This window comes from Oryctolagus cuniculus, chromosome 13 (assembly GCF_051225735.1).
Source record: "Oryctolagus cuniculus isolate XC-2025 breed Fujian yellow rabbit chromosome 13, ASM5122573v1, whole genome shotgun sequence".
In the NCBI taxonomy this organism is placed as follows: domain Eukaryota; kingdom Metazoa; phylum Chordata; class Mammalia; order Lagomorpha; family Leporidae; genus Oryctolagus; species Oryctolagus cuniculus.
The window spans coordinates 46,699,510-46,721,011 of record NC_142879.1 but is presented as its reverse complement, the minus strand read 5'-3'; the positions used below and the strand labels follow the sequence as shown (position 1 = coordinate 46,721,011).

Below are 21,502 nucleotides of genomic sequence, written 5' to 3'. Positions count from 1 at the left end.
TTGGCACCAGATCTAGTCCTGGCTGCTCCTCTTCCAATACAGCTCTCTACTATGGCCTGAGAAAGCAGTAGAAGATGGCCCAAGACCTTGGGCCCCTGCACCCTCGTGGGAGACCCAGAAGAAGCTCCTGGCTCCTGGCTGTGGGTCAGCACAGCTCCAGCCATTGTGGCCATCTGGGGAGTGAACCAGCTGATGGAAGACTTCTCTGTCTCTACCTCTCTCTGTAACTCTTTTAAATAAATAAAATAAATCTTAAAAAAAAAAAAAAAGAAGAAGTGGAGCACCTGGGTCTCTAACTGGTGCCCATATGGGATGCTGGTACTGCAGGCATTGGCTTTACCAGCTGAGCCACAGCACCAAGCCAGAAGTCACCTTTTTGCAGAATATCAGTGGAACTTGTTTTCTATAAACATGACCAATTCACTGGCCTGCATGGGAGAGGGAAATTTCCCTTTAATAACAGCTGCTGTACACTACGAACAGTGCAGGTTTGCTCTTCCCCCAGTGTCAGGGAGTAAATACACAAGTACAGCTTTTACCTGAAAGTGATTGATTATCTGCAGAGGTGATAAATAAAGCCAATGGATGTCATAGCTATGTATCTAATCCGAACTGCTGGATTTTCCTACCCACAAGACACAATTATTTAGGTTATCAGCCAGAATGAAATAAAGTAGGTGTTGGGATCATAAACAACAACCTCAAATTAGATCACAAATCATTTCCAAAACAGCCAAGCCCACCCTCAGGTGAAAGGTGTTTGCTCCGATAAACAAGCCCAGGACTCCAACCTCTAGAGCTGATTGCCTTCCTTGCTCGGGCTCTACTCACTCCTCCCGCTACATGACCAAGTCCACTGACTACTCTAGAGCCACTTCTGTCTTTGACAACAGACCTTCTCCTCTGTTAGTTACAATTTTAATCCAAAGCACAAGGACTAAAATCAGAAGACAGAGATAAACATATTGCAGCGGCCAACTTCTTCAGCAAGTCAAAGAAAAAGGGCACACACAGCTTACATTTAATGAAAGGTCCTTTTATAATACAGCTGTCTTGACAGCTATAAAGTATGAAGGCATCTGAAACCACGCTGTTGGGTTGATTTAAGATAACCTGAGGCTAGCGCCGCGGCTCACTAGGCTAATCCTCCACCTTGCAGCGCCGGCACACGGGGTTCTAGTCCCGGTCGGGGTGCCGGATTCTGTCCTGGTTGCCCCTCTTCCAGGCTAGCTCTCTGCTGTGGCCCGGGAAGGCAGTGGAGGATGGCCCAAGTGCTTGGGCTCTGCACCCGCATGGGAGACCAGGAGAAGCACCTGGCTCCTGGCTCCGGATCAGCACCGTGCGCCGGCCACAGCGCGCCGGCCACAGCGCGCTGACTGCAGCGGCCATTGGAGGGTGAACCAATGGAAACAAGACCTTTCTCTCTGTCTCTCTCTCTCACTGTCCACTCTGTCTGTCAAAATAATAATAATAATAATAACCTGAGCTGAAAATGGGAAAACCATCAGTGCCTCTAGACCCAGCCATTCCCCAGACCTAAGTGACAACAAAGCCGTCATCTTCTCAAAGCAAACACATTATTTTTATAACTAACTCATGTTCTGAGCCTTCTGCTTCTTTCAAATAAGGCTGCTCATAACAGTGAGCAAACAAAACCTCCAGAATGGTCCCCAAAACCTGGAGCAAATACATGATTAGCTACGCATCATTTAGTTCTCTCTTTAAACCTAGAAGTTGAGAGAGGTTATGGTTTGGTCTCACTTTATTTAAAACAAAACCCAGGGTATATTTTTAAAGTGGTTAGAGAAACTGGAATTTTTATCAAGGACAGCTGGTTCTCTCACATCAACTTTGAAGGAATTCCTAAGAGAATTATAGGAATCCAACCAACAAAACAACAAGAAGCCCTGAAGACTTAAAGAAATAAAACAAAGCAAGAAGATAAACATCTCTTAGAACATTTACTTTCTTCCAATTGTTTTTCTTTAAAGAAATACTTTAAAGTGTTAACATGTCAAGGATAAGAAGAGGCAATTTTCTAGATAGTTGGTAACTACAGGAAAATATTTTTGTAAGGAACAAATTAGTTATGTAGAGCCACACATCTTTGGTATTTGACAACAAACTCTGGTTCACATTCTTACTTGATTAAAAGTAGGCTCAGTCCTTGGCTTTGGAAGTATGGGGCCAGGCACCAAGTAACTGTTTCTGACTGTGGCTTATTAGGAGAGGGGTAAACATCCCACCAAGCTAGTAACGTATGAATATTTTATGAACTTCCCTCTTTTCTTTCTCACTGTACTTTCTCTTTGCTTTTCCGCGGTTCAACTCTGTGCTCATTAGCTCATGTCATGAGCAAACAACCTCAAGACGGGAAGTAAAACACTTGCCTTTCTAACTTGTATCTTCCAAAAGCCTCATTACTGAGGGGCACAGCGATGATTCTCAGTGAGATAAAAAAGATGAAATTCCTGGCTGGAGATGGTCAAAGAATCTTGGCCAGAAACAGTAGGACAGCTTTTCAGCAATCTACAAAGAGATTCTCAGGTAGGAGAGGAGGGGATTCAGAGCAGGGTAAGGCAGGAAGACAGAGCCAACGGTGCGTGATCCACCCAGGGAATCCTGACCCTCCCTAAGCATGCGGACCTGGGAACCATGCTACGTGCAGGTTTGTCAGAGGAAAAGACCAGCAGAAGGGATGCTTCTGGGTGCTCGTCTCTAAGGGGCTGCTGCTCTTGCCTTCACTGAAGCGGGCTTGACTGTAGCCTCCACCCAGGGGGCCACGCTAAATATCAGAGACAGAGGTAGTATTTCAGACACGGACAGGGGAAGCCAAGCATGTCAGTCTTTCAGTCATTTATCCATTTTAATAAATTCAACCACTATTTCTTGAATAGCCATTTCTGGGCACTCTTGCAGACACTGAGTGTTGAGATAATTCTCTCTCTTCACGGCGCTTCTTTTGGAGAGGCCACAAGTAAACACATAAGTCACAGAGGGCACGTCGGGTGGTCGTAAGAGATACGAGGGTGGCTGTGAGCAAATGCTTGCGGGCAGAGTTCTGACTGCAGGGAGAAGGACAGTCTGGTTGAGGAGGAAGGGTGTTCCCCAAAGAGGTCAGCAAATACTGTGTAAAGACCCTCAGCCTGAGAGCGTGGTGGCCTGTGGGCGGACCAGGAGGCCAGGCTGCTGGGGAAGGAGGGCCAGCCCAAGGCAGACTATTAAGAGACATGCGTGTGGGGTACTCCAGGGTTTGGGGTTTCATTCCATGAGCTTTAGCAAGCCATGGGAGAGTGACAGAAAGGGGAAGAGAGTTAACCGGCCGCTGTGAACTAGGAATCTCCAGGACAAGCATGTTACTGGCCAAGAATGTGCAGAATGGACCAGGGAAGAGGCATCAGGCAGATCTTGAGTCCCACAGAGCCCGGGCTGAAGAACACTGGCTGGATGTGTTTCTTTTCTTTTTTAAGATTTATGTATTTATTTATTTATTTGAAAGGTAGAGTTACAGAGAGGCAGAGGCAGAGAGAGAGAGAGAGAGAGAGAGAGTCTTCCATCTGCTGGTTCACTCCCCAGATGGCTGCAGCGTCCAGAGCTGCGCTGATCCAAAGCCAGGATCTAGGAGCTTCTTCTGGGTCTCCCATGCAGGTGCAGGGGCCCAAGGACTTGAGCCAGCTGAATTGGAAGAGAAACAGCCAGGACTTTTACTGGCATCCATATGGGATGCCAATACTGCAGGTGATGGCTTTAACTGCTATGCCACAGCCCTGGCCCCGGACATGTTTTTTGAAGTTGCCTTAGTGTATACTACATGCTTTCGTTTTTCAAAGTGAGATTTTTTTTTTTTTTTTTTTTTTTTTTTTTTTTTTTTGGCAGGCAGAGTTAGACACAGAGAGATAGAGACAGAGAGAAAGGTCTTCCTTCTGTTGGTTCACTCCCCAAATGGCCGCTACGGCCAGTGCATTGTGGCCGGCGCGCTGTGCTGATCCGAAGCCAGGAGCCAGGTGCTTCCTCCTGGTCTCCCATGCGGGTGCAGGGCCCAAGCACTTGGACCATCCTCCACTGCACTCCCGGGCCACAGCAGAGAGCTGGACCAGAAGAGGAGCAACTGGGACAGAATCCAGCGCCCCAACGGGGACTAGAACCCGTGGTGCCAGCACCGCAGGCAGAGGATTAGCCTAGTGAGCCATGGCGCTGGCCCAAAGTGAGATCTTTTTCAGTTGTATGAAAGGTCTTCTAAAAGCTCATAGCAAATGAGTGTTAGGAAAAAACTATGTTTGGGGGCCAGTATTGTTGTGCAGCAGGTAAAGCTGCTGCCTGTAGCACCAGCCCGTGTCCCAGCTGCTCCACTTCCAATCCAGCTCCTTGCTAATGGCCTGGGGAAGAAGCTCCAAGTATTTGGGCCCCTGCTACCTATGTGGGAGTCTCAAATGAAGTTCCTGGCTCCCGGCTTTGTCCTGGCCCAGCCCTAGCTATTGTGGCCATCTGGGGAGTGGGCCAGTGGATGGAAGATCAGTATCTCCTCCCCCAACTGACTTGCAAATAAATAAATAAATCTTAAATAAAAGAACTATGTTTGGATTTCAAAATGTTTTTTTTTTTTCACAAAAATAGCCTACCTCTTAAGACCATTTTCCACAAACTTTTTTTTAAACTATTTTTTAAAGAATTAAATTATTTTACTTGAAAGTTAGAGTTATATATAGAGAGAAGGAGAAGCAGAGAGAGAGAGAAAGGTCTTCCATCTGATGGTTCACCCTCCAAATGGCCGCAACGGCCGGAGCTGTGCCAATCCGAAGCCAGGAGCCAGGTGCTTCCTCCTGGTCTCCCATGCGAGTGCAGGGTCCAAGCACCTGGGCCATCCTCCGCTATATTCCTGGGCCACAGAAGAGAGCTGGCCTGGAAGAGGAGCAACCGGGACTAGAATCGGCGCCCATATGGGATGCCGGTGCAGCAGGTGGAGGATTAATCTAGTGCGTCATGACACCAGCCCCTTACTTTTCTTATTGCTTGAATCATGTAGTAAGATCAATAATCTCATTCTTTTCCTATGTCATCAAGCATTGGTTGATTTCCTTTTTTTTTTTTAAGATTTATTTTATTTGGGTCCAACGCCATTGCGCAGCACTGGCATCCCATATAGGCACTGATTCTAGTCCCAGCTGCTCCTCTTCCAATCCAGCTCTCTGCTATGGCCTGGGATAGCAGTAGAAGATGGCCCAAGTCCTTGGGCCCCTGCACCCATGTGGGAGACCAGGAAGAAGCTCTTGGCTTGTGGCTTCGGATCAGAGCAGCTCTGGCTGTTGCAGCCAACTGGGGAGTGAACCAACGGAAGGAAGATCTTTCTCTCTGTTTCTCCCACTCACTGTCTGTAACTCTACCTCTCAAATAAATAAATAAAATCTTTAAAAAATTTTTTTAAATATTTATTTTATTTTATTTGAAAGGCAGGGTTACAGAGAGAGTGACAGAGACAAAAACAGAAATATACCATCTGCTGGTTTACTCCCCAAATGGCTGCAATGGCCAGGGTTGAGCAGATGAAGCTAGCAGGCAGAACTTTTTCCAGGTCTCCCACATGGGTGCAAGGGCCCAAGTATTTGGGCCATCTTCTGCTGCTTTCCCAGGTGCATTAGCAGGGAGCTAGATTGGAAGTGGAGCAGCCTGAGCTCAAACTGGCAACCATATGGGATGCTGGCATTGTAGGCAGTGGCTTTACCTGCTACGTCACAGTGCCAGCCCCCAGATGATTTATTTTGAAAGGCAGAGATAGAGAGAGAGATAGAGATAGAGAGAGATAGAGATAGAGAGAGAGAGAGGTCTTTCATCCACTGGTTCACTCCCCAAATGGCTGCAATGGCTGGGGCTGGGCTAGGCTGAAGCCAAGAACCAGGACTTTCATGTGTCCCATGTAGGTGCAGGGGCCCAAGCACCTGGGCCATCTTCTACTGCTTTCCCAGGCTACAGCAGAGAGCTGGATCAGAAGTGGAGCAGCCAGGACTTGAACTGGCACCCAAGTGGGATGCAGGCAGTTGCTTAACCTGCTGTGCCGCAGCACTGGCCCTTGGTTAGTTTCTGATATGGAAAATGTGCTATTACCATGTTCACACTTGATGTTTCAGAGGACTTCATTGAATTCTTGAAGCATCAGGAATTAGTTTCCTTCCTGGATTCACAATCAGAAAGATCCTCTGAATGGCAATGCACAGAAGAGTCTCCTGGGACAGGCATTTGGTGCAGTGGTGGAGCCGCCACTGGGGCCCCTGCTTCACACCTCAGAATGGCTGGCTGGAGTGCCAGCTACACTGCTTCCCATCCAGCTTCCTGCTAATGTGTTCCCTGGGAGGCAGTATGTGATGGCTCAAGTATTTGAGCTCTTGCCGCCCACATGGAAAATTCAGACTGAGTTCTGGGCTCCTGGGTTCAGCCTGGCCCAGTCCTGGCTACTGAAGGCATTTGTGGAATGAGCCATTCTCTCTTCCTCTTTCTGTCTTACAAATAAAATGAAAGTTAATAAATAAAGATGCTTTTGAAAAAGTTTATGCCTAGAAAACTTGAGAGTATGACTTTGATTATTGGGCTTTTTTCAAATCTGGATAGTAGTCCCAAAGGTCTATAGGAAATTTGAATAATCAGGAATTATGAAGTATTTTTTATGAAGCATTTTATATGGAAGTCAGACTGTAATGAAATAAAGCAAACGGGAAAGTTACTGAGACACACATGTGTGGGTTTGATAGGGATTGGAATGACTTCATTGTCAGACTATTTAAAAACAAAAACAAAAACAAAAAACTTGACCTCCTGGAGGATAGTTCCCCAGGTGGCCTTGGACCAACCCATTTCCCACCCTTTTCGTTCGTGCAGTTCTCAAGAACAACCACAGGATGTGGGGGAATGTAGCACCCTGGGACAGGGAGGAGCTGGCTGCAGAACCCGAGCTGTCATCTCGTTCCTCCTAGGAACCAGATGTCCTTCAACACTTCGCCCAGTGGTTCTGTGGTTGCAAGGTATTCCCTCAGCTGCTGTACAGCTGGGCACTCAGATAAGGACACATCTACCCAGGTGGCTTTCCTGAGCTGTGAGGCACTGGCCTCACGTGAATCCTAGGCTTCTGTTGTCCCTTGAGGCATGTCACACAGTCAGAAACTGGCTTCAGGTACTGGTTGTCCTGCGAATGTTCCCTGTCACTAGCCTGGGGCAAGCTGGTACAGTGCACCGCGAACCTGCTCACACCACCAGTTACATGTTCACGTGTGAAAATGACAAATGAGACTGCATACTGAGTAGTGACCACCAGGATGCCAAAAACATTGTCTTGCAAATAACACCAATCAGTAAAAATGTATAATTCTATTTTATTTTGTGGGCTTCACTGTCTTGATGCCTTACCCTTCTTACCTTGGCTCAAATGAGGTCTCTTGATTCCCAGGATTCTAGAAGGGCAGGGTGGGAGTGCAAAAGACCCACCCCACCCTCCCCAAATAAGCTGTGTGAGCTGCTGGCACTTACCTCAGCTTCCTTGATCCACAGTGTGGTAACTCTGAGACCCACAGGGTCTCTCAGGAAAACATCCACTCTTCATTGCTCAGCTTAGTGGCTTTAATATACTGTTTCCTAGGATGACTTCCCAAATAAACTTACATCTGTCATCCATGTCCAGAATTTGTCTTTCAAGGAACTCAAACTAGGACCTGGTATGGCCCATATCATAGCCAGAGATCTCTCTCGGTCAATAGATGTTATGGTTTGGATATGATTTGAAAGCATTCCCCCGAGGATTCATGTGTTGGAAGCATGGGCCCCAGTGTGATGATGTTAAAGAGAGTCTAGAAACTTTAAGAGGTGGGGCTAGCAGTGGGGGAGGGCTGGTTTAGGTGGTTGGAAAGAATGCTCTCAGAAGGGATTAAGTAGTTCTTGTGGGACCCTGGTTAGTTCTCAAGACAGTTGTTATAAAAGCATGATTCTGCCCCTGAATCACTTACTCTCTAGCATCCTGTCCCCCCATGTGATCTCTCCCTGTCACTCATGCTGTCATCTGATGGCATCTGTCATAATGTGACACCACCAAAAGGGCCTTGACAAGAGCCTGCACCATGCGGTGTGAACTTCCAGTCTACAGAACTGTGAACCAAGGAAAATTCTTTCTCCTACCAAATACGCAGCCTCAGGCATTTTATTATAGTAACAACAAACCTACTCATGCAATAGGCAATGCTGTCGGTTACTCTCCAGATCTTATAACCCAGCAGGCCTGAATAGTCATGTAAGAGGTCGGTCTCCATGGGGAATGAGCTGTTAAGCCAGAAAAGAGAGCCAATGTTGGTTCAAGTCTTTTCGTCTTTTTTTTTTTTTTTTAAAGATCTACTTATTTATTTGAAAGGCAGAGCTACATAGAGGCAGAGAGAGAGAGAGGGAGGGAGAGAGGTCTTCCATCTGCTGGTTCACTTCCCAGATGGCCGCAATGGCCAGAACTGTGCCAATACCAAGCTTGGAGCCAGGAGATTTTTTCCAGGTCTCCCATGTGGATGCCAGGACCCAAGGACTTGGGCCATCTTCCACTGCTTTCCCAGGCCATAGCAGAGAGCTGGATTGGAAGTGGAGCAACCAGGACTCAAACCAGCACCTATATGGGATGCCAACACAACAGGTGGCGGTTTTACCCCCTATGCTACAGCATTGGCCTCAGCCCCAAGTCTTTTTGTCTTGATAAAAGCATCTGCATTTTGTTGACAGAACCTGATATTTGAATAAATAGTGCAATGCCTAGTTTGATAACATGGGGTTAAAGCAAAAAGACTTTTTCTTTGTTTTCCTAGAGTTGCCCATGTATTTCCTGTGACAAGCTTATTACAGTTTGAATTATGGCTTCAGCTTGAACAAGAAAACCAACATCAGGAATAGTTTGCATGTGGCAAGACATTGATTCTTTTAACACATCCTTTTTTGGTGCTGGCACTAGGCTTAGTTCAGCAGAAAGTGGTGAACAAAATGGACCCACACCCTTCCCTGCCGGAGCTCTGACTGTTGGAAGGCGGACTCGAATGAATAGTTGGCATTGAGTGGTGATTGCTAAGATGGAGGAAATGAGGGGCAGTTCTACTGTGTGAATCGGGGAAGCCTTCACAGTCGAAGATGAGGTCTGATGGACGACTAGTCACCCAGCCAGAACAGAGTGAACATTTGGCAGGGGAGTAAAAAGCAGATGTGAAAACTTTTAGGATCAGAAAACTTTGCACACCTGGAACTTACGCCCTAGATGATTTCATCCCCAGCACCACCCTGTGTTCTCAGTAGACTGCAGCAGGTAAGCCTTCTTTTGGATCCTGGACGTGCGCTATTTCTGCCTGTCCCAGGATCTTCCCGTATATCAGGTTTCAGCCTGGAGAACTCCTCCATACTCATTCTTGAGATCTTACCGCATATGTCAGTTTCTGTTGTTGTTGCTGTTAAAACATTTGTGACTGCAGATGAGGGTAGGATCTTCTGTTAAATGTGCCTTAGAACATGTACTCCCCCCCATAACTCCTATGACCACTTATGCACATGATGATAGACTTAATATTTGCCTCTTCAGTAGAACAGGTTTTATTGTCATATTATCATGCCCAGAACATAGTTCAGTAACAGGCACATAGAACTCTTTTGGGGAGATGACAGGACTCTATGATTGTATTCACAGAGCAGGTATTGAAAAATAAAGGGGGTGTCAGCATCTTGGTGAAGCAAGTTAAGCCACTGCATGTGACGCCGGCATCCCAAGTTGTAGTGCCATTTGGAGTCCCAGTTGCTTTGCTTCCAATCCAGCTCCCTGCTAATGCACCTGGGAAAGCAGTAGAAGATGACACAAGTACTTGGGCTCCTTCCATCCTTGTGGGAGACCTAGATGGAGCTCTGGGCTCCTGGCTTTGGTCTGGCCCAGACCTGGTTGCTGCAGCCATTTGGGGTTTGAATCAGTGGATGAAATATCTCTCTCACTCTGTCCCTGTCTCTTTCAAATAAATGGATAAATAAATAAATCTTTAAAAAAGAAGAGGACCCCACCTCTTCCCCCAGGTGACGGATTCCAACCTGGCTTACGCGTCTCTGCCTCTGGTTTAGCTTTTCGCCTTTTGCTCCCCGGGCTGACTTGAAGAATTCCAACATAGCTTATGTCTCCGCCTCGGCCTGCCCCCGCGGCTTCATCCTCCCTAACATATTTTTCTCTACCCGGTATGTTTCCTAACTTTTCTTCCAACAATATTTCCCTCTCACTTCTCCTGGCTTCTCCCCACAGTCCGTATCCGAGTCTAAGTTTCTTCTAGGTTTCACTTTCACTTTCAACCTGCAGTCCGTATCTGAGTCTAAGTTTCTTCTTGCTTTCACTTTAAATCCTAACTTCTTTCCCACAGTCCGTATCCGAGTCTATGCCTAGGCTTTCAATAGCTTCTTCCGGCACCTTTTTCGTCCGGCTTTTCCCTAGGCTCTTCTAGTCTCTCTCTCCGGTATTTTCCCGCTTCTTCCCTCTTCTTCCCTGCTAGGTTTCCTATCCGAGTCATGGCCCCATTATGTCGCTCCCCCTCTTCGTGGAGGAACGACACTAAACCCTGCGCTGTTCTTTGGTCTACTCGGCCCTCCCCGGGTTTGCTGCTGGTTCTTCCCGGGTTGGCTACCGTCCCTCCACCTCCGTGGAGGGGCGGGCCCCCTGCCACTTTCCCCACTTCCGCAGGGGAGCGGCACACCGCCGGCCGGCTCTCTTGGGGGCTGCACAGGTGTTCCTTCAGCTAGATGTTCCTGGTGCATGTTGTCTCTCTCCTCCTTTATAGTCCTCTTCCACCAATCCCAACTCTGCTACCCACACGCCGAGTACGCTGCTCTCCTCCAATCAGGAGCAGGTCCTGCTGTTTATTGGTTGAACTGGAGGCAGCTGTGTAGAAGCTGTTTCCTGCTCTCCCAGCGCCATATTGTGGGAGAGCAGATGCATAGAATAAGTCTTAATTCCAGTAACAGTATAGTCCGAGTTGCTCCCCACACCCAGATACTGTGCTTTTACCACTCTGAAGTCACTAAACTGTTCTTAAGCAGGGCTGCATGTTTGTTGCATGTTCTCATTTCCTTTCACCCCCCAACTCACACCTGATAGCTGCCATTGGCCAAGCCACTGAGGCTGCTGCTGAGCCCAAACGTTCCTCTTCACCATTTTTCTCACCTCCTCATCAGGAGACATTGTCCATGCTTGTTTTCTATGCCGCTCAGGTCCCACTGTGCTCCTTCTTCATCTCTTCCATCTTAACAATCAATGTTCATGAGATATTTTGCCTTAAATTCCATTTTGTCTGATTCCAGGCTTTCTATGCTTCCTGTGGCTATTGTGTGTGCCTCCCTTTCAGTTACACTCTCTATGGCTCTCAGGATTCTACTTTGGTTTGTATTCTGTTGTCTACTTGGAACGCTTTCTCGTTTTCTTTGCATAGTACACAGTGAACCCCCCATTCTCTGAGAAGTTTCCCTCCTCCCCTCCTCTTCAAATATTGCCCCTCTTGTTCTTGTTACATACACCTTTGTTTTTGGCTCTTACCCTAATTGCGTTGCATGTATGTGTAATGGGCTTGCCTTCTCCTCCTGAACCTCCCTGTCCAGAACAAGAACTACATGTGACTTAGGTATTAATGCCATCTTCCCAAGTGCCTCCAACAACTACCCCCGTGGGCTAGCAGAGTGTCTGCACATAGTATTCCCAGAACTCAATCTGGGTTTCCCACATGGGTGGCAGAACCCACCTGGAGCCATCACCTATTGCCTCTCAGGGTGTGTATTACTGCTAGGTAGGAAGTCAGATATGAGCTTATGTGTGTGTGACATAAAGGCCTATAGAAAAGACATCTATGTCCAGCATATGCATCTGAATCTCAAAGTCATCCCGATAACATTTCAGGGGCAGCCCAGTGTTCGCATCCCGCCCTGCTACCTTCTACCCGATAACCTGCCAGGTGGGGGTCCCCACCCCTTCTGCCTGATAACCTTCCAGATGCAGCCCAGTATCTGCATTTCAAATACCCTGCTCCGGATCCCTATTCTCCAGGGAGTCTTGCTCATCTTTCCTCTAAACCCAGGACGGCACCAGCTAGGCTTCCTCCTGTCTGATACCTTCAGGAGAAAACTCAGATAGGAGCTTCTTAATATTAACATCCATAAAATCCTTTGTTTCAGGAGGAGATGTGTGAAGACAAAGACCCATCTCCTTAAAAACCCCCGGCCTCAACCTGACTGCGCTCAGCCCTCTGCCTCTCTGCTGAGTCACCCACCTGCTTGCCCAGGTGTAATCTCTCCATTCAACCATGTAACCTTGCTCCTCCCCACCCCCCAGTCCGAGCGACTGGGCGACCGGGCACTCTCTCTCAGGTCCTGTCTGGAGAGGTGCCCATCCGTTCTTACAGATGCCCCTTCCCTAATAAACTTTGCCATTTTACTTTTCCACTACTCTCTGTCTCACGGCTGAATTCTTTCTTGCACGAAGACAAGAACCCTGCCATTCACCAGTAACATTACTAGGAAGCTGTATTCAAACCCAGGAGATCCTATATGGGATGTGGGCATCCCAAGGCGTGTCTTAACCACTGCATCAAACACCTGTCCCTTAATGTCATTATTTAAAAGATTGATTGATTGATTGATTTGAAAAGCAGAGTTAGAGAGAGAGAGAAAATCTTCTGTCTGTTGGTTCACTCTCCAGATGGCTGTAATGGCTGGAGCTGGGCTTGTCTGAAACCAATAACCAGGAGCTTCTATTGGATCTCCCACATGGGTGCAGGGGTCCAAGTACTTGAACCAACATCCACTGCTTTCTCAGGCACATTAGCAGGGAGATGAATCGGAAGTGAGGCAGCTGGGACTTGAACTAGCGCCCATATGAGATGCCAGCATTGCAGGCAGCAGTTTTACCCACTACACCCTAACGTCACTCCTCAATGTCATTTTTCAATCTGCATGTTTTATTGTCAGTGATGAACATTTCTATCCTGAGAACTTGCTCACTGGTTCCTAAGACACCCACCCCACTGTCTTTCCTTCTGTCCCACTGTCCCTCCTCTGGTCACTTTAAAGTGCTAAACACAATTTTCATTACGTGGGGACCTTAATAAAGAAAGGAAACTATGAAAAAGATATGAGTTACAGATTGAAGAGAGGAAAGGTTGTTCTAGGAAGTGAACTCTAGTCTTATTCAAAACAAATTTTCCAAAAATGTTCTGACTCCTGCACGGATTTTGCATTGCGATGCAATCAACTGGGCTGCTGAAGGAGTAAGAAGATATCTGGTGGCCCGAGGGCTTTCTAAAGCCATGCTTGTTTTGAAAGCTGAGTAGTTAGGATGGCAGGTGTATAGCAATGGGGTCACCATACAAATGAGGAAAGAGTGCTCACTTCCTTGTTCTGTTGTCACCCCTAGAACTACCCCCTTAGGAGTGACTGGTAACTGACATTTGTGTTTCCATGTAGGTTGCTGAAACTTCTTTATGGGAAAGGGATCTTTGAGAAAAGTCATCAGCTATCCTTCTATACATGTGTGCCTCCCTCTGCTCCCAAATGTTTAATATCAAATGAAGTATGGTCAAACTGATGAACTTGTTGATGCCTATTTTGCAGAGTTAGAAACAATGCATAGAGATAATTAGCACTGCCCTTCACACAGTAGGCAACTAATAAACAGTAACTGTTAGTTTTGTTGCTACTATGAGCAAGAGCACTATCTTATTTTCCTTATTTAATATAGTGTTCACAGGGACTGTCACATGTTCTGAAACATACTTTTGAATCATCACTTTACTAGGCCATAATATTCACTCTATATTAGATTCATAACTTACTGAATAATGTTCCTTCTTTAAAACAGAATCTTCTCCCAGTTGTTCAGTAATAATGCAACCCTGTGGAGAACACCTGTGTATATGGAACCCTGTCCAGGTTTCTGTAGGCTTACTCAGTAGGGTGCGCTCTTAGAAAAGGAAATGCTTTGTTTAAGTCTATAGACCTTGTATACAAATTCCATTTATGTAAGGTGAAGTTGCTTTCTGGAAAGTTCCATCCAGTTTTCTTGGTTATAGTGTGAATTGGTATAACATGGCACTATATGTCTGGCAACATGAAGCTTCCATTTTTAACATTTATTTGAGAAGCTGAAAGAGAGGGAATTCCCATCAGCATGTTCACACTCCAAGTGCCTGCAACAGTTGGGTTGGGCTGGGGCTGAAGTCAAGGAGTAATAAACCCAATCTAGGTACTTCCTCCCGCACCCCCCCCTCCACCCCAATTACTTGAGCTATCACCACTGTCTCCCAGGGTCTGTATTAGCAGGAGATTGGAGTCAGAAACCAGGCTTTGAACCCAAGTATTTGCAATGCAGGCATCTAACCACTAGGCTAAATGTCTGCCCCAAAGCATTTGTTTTTAAACTTCTTAATCTGATGGTCAAAATAGTACCATCATGTCAGCTTTATTTTATTTTTAAGAATTTAAAATTTAATCATTAAAATGTTATTTTGAAAAGTAGACACACACACACACACACACACAGAAAGAGAAAGAGTCAGAGATAAACAGAAAGAAAGAGACAGAGACAGAGTGAGATTTTTCCATCCATTGATTTACTCTCAAAATGTCCATAAGCCAGGAATATAGAACTCAGTCCAGGTCTCCCACATGAATGACGGGACTCCAACCTCTTGAGCCATCGTTGCTACCTCCTGGTGTGTGCATTAGTAGGAAGCTAGAATCAGAAGTTGAGCCAGGACCCAAACCCAAGGATTCCAGTATTATGTGCAGGTGTTTTAAGTGATGTGTTAACCACTGGGTCAAGTGTCTGCCCCTTAATGTCATTTCTAATCTGCATTTTTTTTTTTGACAGGCAGAGTGGACAGTGAGAGAGAGAGACAGAGAGAAAGGTCTTCCTTTTGCCATTGGTTCACCCTCCAATGGCCGCCGTGGCTGGCGCACTGCGGGCGGCGCACCGCGCTGATCCGATGGCAGGAGCCAGGTGCTTCTCCTGGTCTCCCATGGGGTTCAGGGCCCAAGGACTTGGGCCATCTCCCACTGCACTCCCTGGCCACGACAGAGAGCTAGCCTGGAAGAGGGGCAACCGGTTGGGACAGAATCCGGCGCCCCGACAGGGACTAGAACCTGGTGTGCTGGCGCCACAAGGCGGAGGATTAGCCTAGTGAGCCGTGGCGCCAGTCTAATCTGCATATTTTATTGCCAGTGACTGAACATTTCTGTCCTTGAAATATTTGTTCACTGGCTTCTAAGACAACTTCACCACTGCCTGTCCTTCTGTTCCACTGCCTTCTCCTCGGCACAACTTCTTTATTTTGGAGGGTTTCAGAATTCAGTCATGAAGCCACATTTTGTCTTTATCTACATCTACTTCTTGCATGATCTCATTGGGTCTCTTGGCTTTAAATACCAAGAATATGTCAAACACCCCCAAATTTATGTCTCCAGTCCAGACACCTCTCTTGACTTTAAACCTATAAATTCCCTTTCTGTTCAACAACTTCATTTAGATATCTTATTTTTAAAAAATGACCAAACACAAACTACTCTCAACTGAACTTTTTTATAAAGATTTTATTTATTTATTTAAAAAAGTCAGAGTTACACAGAAAGAGAAGGAGAGGCAGAAAGAGAGGTCTTCCATCTGCTGGTTCACTCCCCGATTGGCCGCAACAGCCGGAGCTGTGCTGATCAGAAGCCAGGAGCCAAGGGTCTCCCACGGGTCTCCCACAGGTCTCTCATGGGTGCAGGGGCCCAAGCACTTGGGCCATCTTCTACTGCTTTCCCAGGCCATAGCAGAGAGCTGGATCAGAAGAGGAGCAGCCGGGACTTTAATTGGCACCCATATGGGTTGCCAGCACCACAGGTGGCGGCTTTACCCACTATGCCACTTCATCGGCCCCTCAACTGAAATTCTAATGTTTTCTTCTAAACTTGCTCATGTTGCGGGCTTGTCTCTCTTAGTTAAAGGCAAGTGCATTTTTCCAGATTCAGATCCCAACCCCTGGAGTTCCTGTGAGCTCCTTTGACTTTCACATTCTATTTGAAACTCACTAGCAAACTCTGTGGGCTCTTCCTTCAAATACAGCCATGGTTGGATCAGTCCTCACCATCTTTACTGCTTCATTGTAACACAGACTGCTTTTGTTTTAAATGCTGTTTTGAGGCTGTGGCCAGAGGATGATTGTTTCTTTTCTTAAGTAGCAAATTAAGTCCACTTCTCTTACTGGGTCTACACATGAGATCTCCATATAATCCCTACCTGCCCCAGGGCCAGGAAGCTGACAACTGGGAGCAGCCCCCAAGTCCCTGGAAATTAATCCTGCTCTAGGCTCTGCAGGGAGCCAGGCAGCCAGCCTTCCCTCACCCCACTTGCCAGCATAAACTGCCCTCCAAACTTGAGCTTTCTGTTGACTTTCCTGGATTCAGGGCCACATGGTCCTGCCTGGCAGCCTTTTGCCCCTTGGAAGCCGGAAGAAAAGAAGGAATTTTGCCTTTCCGCATCACTTGAGTGTGAGGTCCCACCGTCACTAGAACCTTTAGATCTTACAGGACGTTCTCCTGACGGGTCTCCCTGTTTCTGCCATCACTCCACTTCCAAACCAGGGTCATCCTTTCCAACTTGGGAGTCAGTTCTCTCCAGTGGACTTCACCTCACTCAGAGTCCTGCTTGGCCTTGCCTTCTCTCTGGCCTCAGTTCTGCGGATCTCCCTCTAACGTCCTGTTCCCTCGACACACTGACATCCCTGCTGCTTGTTGAACATGCCCAGGGTCCCTGTGCATGGCCCTCGTCCTGCTGTTGCCTTTGTCTAAAATACTCTAAGTGAATCACTCCAGTGTTTCCTTTCCTGATTGCCTGTTTAAAATGAGAAATTAGGGGTCCCAATTTGCGGTGCAGTGGGCTAAGCCTCTGCTTGTGATGCCAGCAGCCCATGTCAGAACGTCTAGTGTAAGGTCCTGACTGCTCCTCTTCCAATCCAGCTCCCTGACAATGTGTCCGAGAAGGCAGCAGATGATGGCCCAAGTGCTTGGGTCCCTGCCTCCCTTGTGGGATACCAGGATGGAGTTTCTGGCTCCTGGCTTCAGTCTGGCCCTGCTGTGGCTGTTGTGGTCATTTGGGGAGTGAACCAGCAGATGGAAGATCCATCTCTCTTCTCTCCACTCCCACTGCTTTCAAATAAATAAATAAGTCTTTTTTTTTTTTAATTTTTTTTTTATTTTTATTTTTTTTTATTTTTTGACAGGCAGAGTGGACAGTGAGAGAGAGAGAGACAGAGAGAAAGGTCTTCCTTTTGCCGTTGGTTCACCCTCCAATGGCCGCCGAGGCCGGCGCGCTGCGGCCGGCGCACCGCGCTGATCCGATGGCAGGAGTCAGGAGCCAGGTGCTTTTCCTGGTCTCCCATGGGATGCAGGGCCCAAGCACCTGGGCCATCCTCCACTGCACTCCCTGGCCACAGCAGAGGGCTGGCCTGGAAGAGGGGCAACCGGGACAGAATCCGGCGCCCCAACCGGGACTAGAACCCGGTGTGCCGGCGCCGCAAGGCGGAGGATTAGCCTAGTGAGCCGCGGCGCCGGCCAATAAGTAAGTCTTTAAAATGAGAAGTAAGCTTCCCTAATATTCCTGATGTCCCTTCTCCATTTTGTTTTTCTACGTAGCATTTATTTTCTAACGTATTAAACAGAGGTCTTCCTTGGCTAGCTACGCATTGTCTGTCCCACCTCAGCAGAATATAAACACAGGAAGGCAGAGATTTCTGTTGTTTTCTTCACTATTTTGTTTCAAAGGCAGCTCAGAGCAGCCAGGAGCAAGACCCCAAGTTTGCATCTGGCTGCTTCTCTGGCCTGCTGGGCAACTGCGGACCAGTTGCTCAACCACTGAGCTCTTCCACCCCCTCTTCTCGAAAGGGGGAAAGTGAGAAGGCCTGCCCAGAGGGATAATACAAAGATTTAGTAACTTAACATCTACAGAGTGCTTAGAAGCCATTCCTGGCACAAAAACAACACTCTATAAATATTTGTGAAATAAATAAATTGCTAAATTTCCAGCACACAAAATGGTATTTGGCTCTTAGAAGGTGATCAGCAAATATTCATGGAATGTCTCTTTGGAAGAAAATATACAGTTGGGCCAGAAGATATACAGTGGTGCTCTGGGGTTAAGACACTGCTTGTAAAGCCAGCATCCCATATCAGAGAGTTTGTTTGAGTCCTGGCTGCTCTGTTTTGCCTCCAAATTCTTGCTAATGTACCTAGGAAGGCAGTGGAAAGTGAAGCCTTTGAAATGACACCTACATGCATAGATAATCTGGATGACTGTGTTTGGAGAGCATAAGTCAGGAGCTTCTTCTGGGTCTCCCATGTGGATGTAGGGGCCCAAGCACTTGGACCATCTTCTGCTGCTTTCCCAGATACATTAGCAGGGGGCTGGATTGGAAGTGTTACACCTGGGACTGGAACCAGCACTCATATGGGATGCCAGCGTCACAACTGGAGGTTTACCCGGCTATAACACGCTAGCCCTAGTAGGCTAATTTTTAAGTTGGTAGTTGATATCTTGCAAATGATGTTGTAACTATCCAAATGGAGAAAAACGGTTCCCCACCTCTGCCACAGTCCACAGGTAGCAATAAGTGAACAGTTTCCTGGAGATGTCTGAGGTGTTCTGGCAGGTTATTGAACCTGAGGACCGGTAGCCTGGGACTTGTTATTGGTGTCAGTTTTGTGAGACTGAGCTTTTCCCCCAGGAGGCCTGTGCTAACTGCATAAAGTCAGAATTGAACTGAATGGCAAGGTGCACAGAGTTGGAGAAATGACTGGTGTGAGGCCCTCCCTCCCTCTTGGTGTCAGAAATGCTCTGTGGGTGGAAGCAGCTCAGAGGCCCCTACTACGAAGCTCATTTGCACGAGGAGCAGATATTTTACATCTTATTATTTTATTTTAAACTATGCAGAGATGCATGGGGAATAATTTCCTCATTTTGCAAGAGAGAGACTAAAGATTGAACACACACAAAAAACAGTTTCTAAAAAAACACTCAGAAGCTTGGATTATTCTGTAAAATGCTAAGCGCGTGAACAAATCAGGATAAAAAGGTAAGCATCTCTTGAACTCCTATAACCATCATCTGTTCCTCATGTACACTAGTGTTTAGGTGTCTCATTTTCAATTTTCTGCCATTTAACGTTTAAAGTCTCTTGCTTTGTGCTTTTGTCTTTCCATGTCTTAGAATGCAGCAAGGGTGATGCTGATGAGGCAGGTGGGGAAGTTTGACCAAGGAGGAGAATGATGAAGGCTGTCTAGGAGGGAGTCTTCCTCTCAGACGACCACTCATTTTGCAATCTGTTCATTCAGTTAATTGTCCCTCTTTTGCTTTTTGCCATCAGCTCAGCTTCTTAAGGACTAAGATCACCTTTTTGCTACCAAAACCAACACATCTTTCATATGCAATGATAATGATAGTACAGCTACTGGGTAAGGTGGTGAACACTGAGCTAGATATTTTTGATTATTTAGTATAATAATCCTTGGAAGTCGGTATTATTTTTATCTCCCTTTTATAGATACAGAAACCCGGCTTTGAGAAGGTGATTGTGGATAGAGTTTGTCCCTGCAGCAGTGCACGGGCAGGTATTCCATGGCCTGATAGACTGGTGTCACTGGGAGAAGAAGTTTGTTGCAGGAACTGACCTATGTAAACAGTGCTCCATGTTCTACTCTGGGTGATGCAGGGCCTTGGTTTGACAATGGTGAGAAGGGCAAGAAACGCTCACTGACCGGCTGTCCTTTCAATGTAGTGGGCACTGAGTGTTTTCCTGCCTCTGAGGAGTGACTGCCAGTTCACGCAGATGTTGTAGTTTTACGTCAAGGCAATCAAACTGACTGCAGTAATCTGTTTGAAGTGAGTGAGCTCCCAGGCCAGCGCCTCAATAAAGCTTCACACCAGGTGTAGAGCAAAACAATAGCAAATCCACAGGGACTCCTCCCCCCTTCGGGCGCGTACACACCCTCGGCCAGAGTTCATGGCCTTGGTGCCACCCGGGGGTCTCCTGTGATAGCAGAGCCCTCCTTTGAACTTCTTTCGGGAACCGCGAAGTGCTGCTTTCTTATTTGCTCCAGTGCTGTTTGACCTGCTGGGATCTGGACTTGTTCAAATAACATACATTTCCTCAAGATGACAGCTAATTAAATTCCAAAAGACACCGCCTCACAAAAGGGATATCTGATTTTCTTTTGCAAGTCACTGTTTCTCTTTCTTGCAATGTGCTCTGGGCTTGTTCAGCATCTCACTTCAAGGCATCCTGACGCAGATTTAAAAGACTCTGGAAAAAAATCAGACGCAAGGTTCTATGGCATTTGGAATAATTTATGCAGCCCATCCTCTAGGCTTACAGCCAAACTCCAGCGGGGAAATTTGCTTCACATTCTATGAAGGCTCGCGTCACAATGAATGCTTTTGGAAAGAAATCTAAATTGCAACTGTGCAAAGAAATTCTGGGGGAGAAAAACAGCCCAGTGCGATTCTACACTGCCCAAAATGTTTGTAAAGTTCGCCATAAAAATGCCAGGGGGATATCTGGTAGAAGTTCAAAGGTTCTAAGTAAAGTTTGTGGCAGCCATTAGAGGAATGTGCATTAAAAAGGGGTCAATTAACATTTATCAAGAGATGTTGGCATTTCTAAAGTGTATTGACTCTGGGAAGCCAAGTGCATCTGTGTTTCTTCAAAGTGACTGGCAACTCAGAAAATCACAGGCCCAGTACTGGGGAGGGGCTGGGGTCTCTACACGTCCTGAAGAAGCAGAACTAATGGGACTCTCATTGGTTTTCTCTTCTTGACACGTTTCTGCAATTTCCAAAACCCATAATTGGCCTCTATTTAGACTTGGAGAAGCATGTACATGGATGACATTTGTTAGCAGTGGACCACGGAAATCAGCAGTAGCTGGAGCAGCTTTGCGTCCACTTCTATCTTTCCTCTCTTTCTGCATCTGCCCCTCCTGTGCTCACTCTGCACCAGAGGAGTAGTGTACACAGAGGGAATCTGGCTCCCAGTGAGCCGGAGGCCTAAAGGGCTCTAACCAATCTATGTTTCTAGTCTTCTACCAGCTCCCTACATCCCCCGGGCACAAACCACACTCCCTTGTAGCATGAATGCACTTGAAATACAAGGATGTGATCTTTAAACATACAGCCTGGGTCATGGGAGTCAGTCGGTTGGCCTGTTTTATGACTGACATTTCCCTAGTGATTCAATCAGGTGTTTATGGGCCTCCTTGGAGGCCTTTGCAAGACTTAACTATGATCTCAAATTATCCAGAAGCAGCTTGCGTTCGCCCTATTAAGTCCTCTACTGGGGGCTGCCCAAAATCTTGGAGGCGCTGTTTTTAGTTTCTGTCAGTCTTGACAGGCAGATCCCACTGGACCTTAGGTCTGGTCCTACCCTTTGCAGATGGCTCCCTGCCCCCACCAAGGAGGCCT

At 46.8% G+C, this 21,502-nt stretch overlaps 1 long non-coding RNA gene across 2 annotated transcripts in view; it reads left to right on the top strand.

Moving 5' to 3' along the window:
• Positions 1-17,603, top strand: part of LOC149122577 (uncharacterized) — a 135,695-nt gene extending 118,092 nt beyond the window's left edge. For both annotated transcript variants that reach the window (XR_016218928.1, XR_016218927.1), the window contains exon 2: positions 17,310-17,603. This is a non-coding gene — a long non-coding RNA (uncharacterized LOC149122577). The remainder of the gene's footprint in view (positions 1-17,309) is intronic.
• Positions 17,604-21,502: the final 3,899 nt, after the last annotated feature.